The sequence below is a fragment of the Rattus rattus genome, chromosome 14 (genome assembly GCF_011064425.1).
Source record: "Rattus rattus isolate New Zealand chromosome 14, Rrattus_CSIRO_v1, whole genome shotgun sequence".
NCBI classification, from domain to species: Eukaryota; Metazoa; Chordata; class Mammalia; order Rodentia; family Muridae; genus Rattus; species Rattus rattus.
Genome location: NC_046167.1, coordinates 53,493,825 through 53,501,974, shown reverse-complemented (window position 1 = coordinate 53,501,974; position 8,150 = coordinate 53,493,825).

The following is an 8,150-nucleotide window of genomic DNA, read 5'->3' as shown; positions in this document are numbered from 1 at the left end:
GGATGTGGAGAAAGAGGAACATTCCATTGTTGGTGGGATTGCAAGTTGTTACAACCTCTCTGGAAATCAGTCTGGAGGTTCCTCAGAAAATTGGACATAGTACTAACTGAAGACCCAGCTATAGCACTCCTGGGCAAATATCCAAAAATGCTCCAACATATAACAAAGACACATGCTCCACTATGTTCATAGCAGCCTTATTTATAATAGCCAGAAGCTGGAAAGAACCCAGATGTCCTTCAACAGAGGAATGGATACAGAAAATGTGGTACATCTACACAATGGAGTACTACTCAGCTATTAAAAACAATGACCTCATGAAATTCATAGGCAAATGAATGGAACTAGAAACATCATCCTGAGTGAGGTAACCCAATCACAAATGAACACACATGGTATGCACTCATTGATAAGTGGACATTTGCCCAAATGCTTGGATTACCCAGATACAATCCACAGACCACATGAAGTTCAACAAGAAGGACGACTAAAGTACAGACACTTCAGGCCTTCTTAGAAGGGAGAACAAAAATATTCACAGGAGGAGATATGGAGACAAAGTTTGGAGCAGAGACTGAAGGAATGGCCATTCAGAGCCTACCCCACCTGTGGATCCAGCCCATATACATACAGCCACCAAACCCAGATAATATTGCTGATGCCAAGAAGTGCATGTCGACAGGAGCCTGATACAGCTGTCTCCTGAGAGGCTCTGCCAGAGCATGGCAAATACGGAGGCAAATGCTAGCAGACAACCATTGAACTGAGAATGGGGTCCCCATTGGAGGAGTTAGAGAAAGGATTGAAGGAGCCGAAGGGGTTTTCAACCCCATAAGAACAACAATACCAACCAACCAGAATTCCCAGGGACTAAACCATTACCCAAAGAATACACATGGACAGACCTATGGCTCCAGCTGCATATGTATCAGAGAATGGCCTTGTTGGGCACCAGAGGGAGGAGAAGCCCTTGGTCTTGCCAAGGCTGGACTCCTCAGTGTTGGGGAATGTTAGGGCAGGGAGGCAGGAAAGGGTGGGTGGTTGGGTGGAAGAAAGGGGTTAACATTTGAAATGTAAATAAAAAAATCCAATAAAAATAAATAAGTAAATTTAAAAAAAGTTCAGTCATCTTCAGCTGAAAAGAGAGTTTGAAATAAGCCTGAGAAACAGCAAGCCTTCTCTCAAAACAACAAAAAGGAAGAAAGAGGATGGGGAGCGGAGGGAAGAAAAGGAGGCATAACTCCAGCTGCACAGTTACACAGATTTAATTCATCTCAAGCAGCACCGTGAAGCTGAAGCAGGAAACATGAGGGAGAAGGAAGAGTGCAAAGAATCCTTTGTGACTAATGGAGTCATAATAGGTCCTTCCCCTGTAATTGTACAGGTGAATATCACAGTTTCCTTGGTAGCACTTTCCCTGGTGCTTTCATTCTAGGAACCTGGCAAGAGTCCAATTCCTTTGCTTGAGCTGTGGCTCACTGTAAAAGAAAAACCTCAAAGCAGAGAACCAGAGTTAACACCTGACAGCTTACAGAAAAGGCGGTAACTGACCCCAAAGTCATCATCACAAGTGGAAACACGCGGGCTAGACAGAAACTTTTAACAGTTCACTTACACACAACAAACATCTATACTGTTTCCTGTCACTCAGGGTGTCCAGAGATGGGAAATGGTGTTTAATACACGGCAGGCAAGAGTTGAACAAATTGCTAGTCACCAATAGTCCCAAGATATGAACCTGCTCTGGAGAGCAGGATCACAGCGGGTGAATGGACCCAATGAGAGGGTCAGAGATTTCCTACATAAAACGGTGTCTAGACTGAGAAATCATGGTCTTTAGAAATCCAGAGAGGAATCTCGCTGACCCGGGCACACAGCTCCCTGCACCCAAATCCCGTGGAAGGGAGAGCTAAGCCTTCAGAAGGGCAGACATGCCTGGGAAGCCAGAAGAGACTATACTCTGCCCACATTTCTGACTCTAGAGGAAAACGTCTAGTGCCATCTGGGACCCCTGTGCACAGGGACCTGAGAAAAGGTGGGGCAGGCCCTTCTGGTAGCTGCCCTCACGGAGAGCTGAAACACAGCCCCCGAGGAGCGGCTTCAGGCCTGAGACCAGAGGTAAGACCAACTTTTCTGCTCCAAGTGACCTGCCTGGTGGACTCAGGACACACGCCCACAGGAACAGCTGAAGACCAGTAGACAGGAAAGACCGCACGCCTGAAAGTAGAATACTACGTTCCCATAACTGGCTGAAAGAAAACAGGAAAACAGGTCTACAGCACTCCTGACACACAGGCCTATAGGATGGTCCAGCCACTGTCAGAAATAGCAGAACAAGGTAACACCAGGGACAACCTGATGGCAAGAGGAAAGCGCAGGAACCCAAGCAACAGAAACCAAGACTACATGGCATCATCAGAGCCCAATTCTCCCACCAAAGCAAACACTGAATATTCAAACACACCAGAAAAGCAAGATCTAGATTTAAAATCATATTTAATCATGATGACGAAGGACTTCAAGAAAGACATAAAGAATTCCCTTAGAGAAACGCAGGAAAACATAAAGAAACAAGTAAAAGCCTATAGAGTGGAATCACAAAAATCCCTAAAGAATTATAGGAAAACACAATGAAACAGGTGAAGGAATTAAAAATGGAAATAGAAGCAATAAAGAAAGCATAAAGGGAGACAATCCTTGATATAGAAAACCAAAGGAAGAGACAAGGAGCCATAGATACAAGCATCACCAACAGAATACAAGAGATAGAAGAGAGAATATCTGGAGCAGAAGATTCCATAGAAATTATCAAAACAACTGTTAAAGATACTGTAAAAAGGAAAAAGCTACTGTTCCAAAACATACAGGAAATCCAGGACACAATAAGAAGATCAAACCTAAGGATGATAGGTATAGAAGAGAGTGAAGATTCCCAGTTCAAAGGACCAATAACTATCTTCAACAAAATCATAGAAGAAAATTTCCCTAACCTAAAGAAAGAGATGCCCATAAACATACAAGAAGCCTACAGAACTCCAAATAGATTGGACCAAAAAAGAAACTCCTCCCGTCACATAATAGTCAAAACACCAAATGCACAAACAAAGAAAGAATATTAAAAGCAGTAAGGGAAAAAGGTCAAGTAACATTAAAGGCAGACCTATCAGAATTACACCAGACTTCTCACCAGAGACTATGAAAGCCAGAGGATCCTGGACAGATGTCCTACAGACCCTAAGAGAACACAAATACCAGACCAGGTTACTGTATCCAGCAAAACTCTCAATTACCATAGATGGAGAAACCAAGATATTCCATGACAAAACCAAATTTACAAAATATCTTTCTACAAATCCAGTGCTACAAAGGATAATAAATGGTAAAGCCCAACACAAGGAGGCAAGCTACACCCTAGAAAAAGCAAGAAACTAATCGTCTTACAACAAAACAAAGAGAAGAAAAGCACAGAAACATAATCTCACATCCAAATATGAAAATAACAGGAAACAACAATCACTATTGCTTAATATCTCCCAACATCAATGGACTCAATTCCCCAATAAAAAGACATAGACTAACAGACTGGATACGTAAAGAGGACCCAGTATTTTGCTGCAAGCAGGAAACACTCCTCAGAGACAAAGACAGACAGACACTACCTCAGAGTAAATGGCTGGAAAACAATTTTGCAAGCAAATGGTCTGAAGAAACAAGCTGAAGTTGCCATCCAAGAGTCATTAAAAAAGATAAGGAAGGACACTTCACGTTCATCAAAGGAAAAATCCACCAAGATGAACTCTCAACCCTAAATACCTATGCTCCAAATACAACGGCACCTACATACATAAAAGAAACCTTATTAAAGCTCAGCGCACACATCGCACCTCACACAATAATAGTAGGGGATTTCAACACCCCATTCTCATCAATGGACAGATCATGGAAACAGAAATTAAACAGAGACATAGACAGACTAAGAGAAGTCATGAACCAAATGGACTTAATAGATATTCATAGAACATTCTATCCGGCGAATGCCAGCAGCAAACCACTGAACTGAGAATAGGACCCCGTTGAAGGAATCAGAGAAAGAACTGGAAGAGCTTGAAGGGCTCGAGACCCCATATGTACAACAATGCCAAGCAACCAGAGCTTCAAGGACTAAGCCACTACCTAAAGACTATACATGGACTGACCCTGGACTCTGACCTCATAGGTAGCAATGAATATCCTAGTAAGAGCACCAGTGGAAGGGGAAGCCCTGGGTCCTGCTAAGACTGAACCCCAGTGAACTAGACTGTTGGGGAAGGGCGGCAATGGGGGGAGGGTGGGGAAGGAACACCCATAAGGAAGGGGAGGGGAGGGGATGTTTGCCCGAAACCGGAAAGGAATAACACTTTCGAAATGTATATAAGAAATACTCAAGTTAATAAAAAAAAAAAAAAAAAAAACATTCTATCCTAAAACAAAAAGGATATACATTCTTCTCACCACCTCAAGGTACTTTCTCCAAGATTGACCATACAATTGGTCATAAAACAGGCCTCAATAGATACAGAAAGATAGAAATAATCCCATGTGTCCTATCAGACCACCACAGGCTAAAGCTCGTCTTCAATATCAATAAAATGGAAGTTGAACAATGCTCTACTCAACAATAACCTGGTCAAGGAAGAAATAAAGAAAGAAATTAAAGACTTCTTAGAATTTAATGAAAATGAAGGTACAACATACCCAAACTTATGGGACACAATGAAAGCTGTGCTAAGAGGAAAACCCATAGCTCTGAGTGCCAGCAGAAAGAAACAGGAGAGAGCATATATCAGCAGCTTGACAGCACACCTAAGAGCTCTAGAACAAAAAGAAGCAAATACACCCAGGAGGAGTAGAAGGCAGGAAATAATTAAACTCAGAGCTGAAATCAACCAAGTAGAAACAAAAAGGACTATACAAAGAATCAACAGAACCAAAAGCTGGTTCTTTGAGAAAATCAACAAGATAGATAACTCCTTAGCCAGACTAACGAGAGGACACAGAGAGTGTGTCCAAATTAACAAAATCAGAAATGAAAAGGGAGAGATAACTTCAGAATCAGAGGAAATTCAAAAAATCATTAGATCCTACTATAAAAGCCTATATTCAACAAAACTTGAAAATCTGCAGGAAATGGACAATTTCCTAGACGGATACCAGGTACTGAAGTTAATCAGGAACAGATAAACCATTTAAACAACCCCATAATTCCTAAAGAAATAGAAGCAGTCATTAAAGGTCTCCCAACCAAAAAGAGCCCAGGTCCAGATGGGTTCAGAGCAGAATTCTATCAGACCTTCATGGAAGACCTCATACCAATACTATCCAAACTATTCTACAAAATTGTAACAGATGGAGCACTACCAAATTCCTTCTATGAAGCCACAATTACTCTTATACCTAAACCAGACAAAGACCCAACAAAGAAAGAGAACTTCAGACCAATTTCCGTTATGAATATCAACGCAAAAATACTCAATAAAATTCTTGCAAACTGAATTCAAGAGCACATCAAAACAATCATCCATCATGATCAAGTAGGCTTCATCCCAGACATGCAGGGATGGTTTAATATTCAGAAAACCATCAACCTAATCCACTGTATAAACAAACTGAAAGATAAAATCCACATGATCATTTCATTAGATGCTGAGAAAGCATTTGACAAAATTCAACATCCCTTCATGATAAGAGTCATGGAAAGAATAGAATTTCAAGGCCCATACCTAAACATAGTAAAAGCCATATACAGCAAACCAGTAGCTATTATTAAACTAAATGGAGAGAAACTTGAAGCAATCCCACTAAAATCAGGGACTAGACAAGGCTGCCCACTCTCTCCCTACTTATATAATATAGTTCTCGAAGTTCTAGCCAGAGCAATCAGACAACAAAAGGAAATCATAGGGATACAGATTGGAAAGGAAAAAGTCAAAATATCACTATTTGCAGATGGTATGACAGTATTTCTAAGTGATCCCAAAAGTTCCACCAGAGAACTACTAAACCTGATAAACACCTTCAGCAAAGTGGCTGGGTATAAAATTAACTCAAATAAATCAGTAGCCTTCCTCTACACAAAAGAGAAACAAGACAAGAAAGAAATTAGAGAAACAACACCCTTCATAATAGTCCCAAATAATATAAAGTACCTCGGTGTGACTTTAACCAAGTAAGTGAAAAATCTGTATGATAAGAACTTCAAGCCTCTGAAGAAAGAAATTGAAGAGGATCTCAGAAGATGGAAATACCTCCCATGCTCATGGATTGGCAGGGTTAACATAGTAAAAATGGCCATTTTATCAAAAAACGATCTACAGATTCAATGCAATCCCCATCAAAATACCAATCCAATTCATCAGAGAGTTAGACAGAACAATTTGCAAATTCATCTGGAATAACAAAAACCCAGGATAACTAAAACTATCCTCAACAAAAAAAGGACTCCCAGGGGAGTCACTATCCCTGAACTTAAGCAGTATTACAGAACAATAGTGATAAAAACTGCATGGTATTGGTACAGAGACAGACAGATAGACCAGTGGAATAGAATTAAAGACCCAGAAATGAACCCACACACCTATGGTCACTTGATTTTTGACAAAGGAGCCAAAACCATCCAATGGAAAAAAGATAGCATTTTCAGCAAATGGTACTGGCTCAACTGGAGGTCAACATGTAGAAGAATGCAGATCGATCCATGCTTATCACCCTGTACAAAGCTTAAGTCCAAGTGGATCAAGGACACTCAAACTAATAGAAGAAAAAGTGGGTAAGATTCTCAAACACATGGGCACTGGAGAAAATTTCCTGAACAAAACACCAATGGCTTATGCTCTAAGATCAAGAATTGACAAATGGGATCTCATAAAACTTCAAAGCTCTGTAAGGCAAAGGACACTGTTGTTAGGACAAAAGGGCAACCAACAGATTGGGAAAAGATCTTTACCAATCCTACAACTGATAGAGGGCTTATATCTAAAATATACAAAGAACTCAAGAAGTTAGACCGCAGGGAGACAAATAACCCTATTAAAAAATGGGGTTCAGAGCTAAACAAAGAATTCACAGCTGAGGAATGCCGAATGGCTGAGAAACACCTAAAGAAATGTTCAACATCTTTAGTCATAAGGGAAATGCCAATCAAAACAACCCTGAGATTCCACCTCACACCAGTGAGAATGGCTAAGATCAAAAACTCAGGTGACAGCAAATACTGGCGAGGATGTGGAGAAAGAGGAACACTCCTCCATTATTGGTGGGATTGCAGACTGCTACAACCATTCTGGACATCAGTCTGGAGGTTCCTCAGATTATTGGACATTGAACTACCTGAGGACCCAGCTATACCTCTCTTGGGCATATACCCAAAAGATTCCCCAACATATAACAAAGACACATGCTCCACTATGTTCATAGTAGCCTTATTTATAATAGCCAGAAGCTGGAAAGAACTCAGATGCCCTTCAACAGAGGAATGGATACAGAAAATGTGGTACATCTGCACAATGGTATCTGTACTCTGCTATCAAAAACAATGACTTTATGAAATTCATAGGCAAATGGGTGGAACTGGAAAATATCATCCTGAGTGAGGTAACCTAATCACAGAAAAACACACATGGTATGCACTCATTGATAAGTGGATATTAGGCCAAATGCTCAAATTACCCTAGATGGACAGAATGCATGAAACTCAAGAAAGATGACCAAAATGCGAATGTTTCACTCCTTCTTTAAAAGGGGAACAAGAATACCCTTGGGAGGGGAGAGGGAGGCAAAGTTTAGAACAGAGGCTGAAGGAACACCCATTCAGAGCCTGCCCCACATGTGGCCCATACATATACAGCCACCCAATTAGACAAGATGGAAGCAAAGAAGTGCAGGCCGACAGGAACCGGATGTAGATCTCTCCTGAGAGACATAGCCAGAATACAGCAAATACATAGGCGAATGCCAGCAGCAAACCACTGAGCTGAGAATAGGACCCCGTTGAAGGAATCAGAGAAAGGACTGGAAGAGCTTGAAGGGGCTCGAGACCCCATATGAACAACAATGTCAACCAACCAGAGCTTCCAGGGACTAAGCCACTACCCAAAGACTATACATGGACTGAC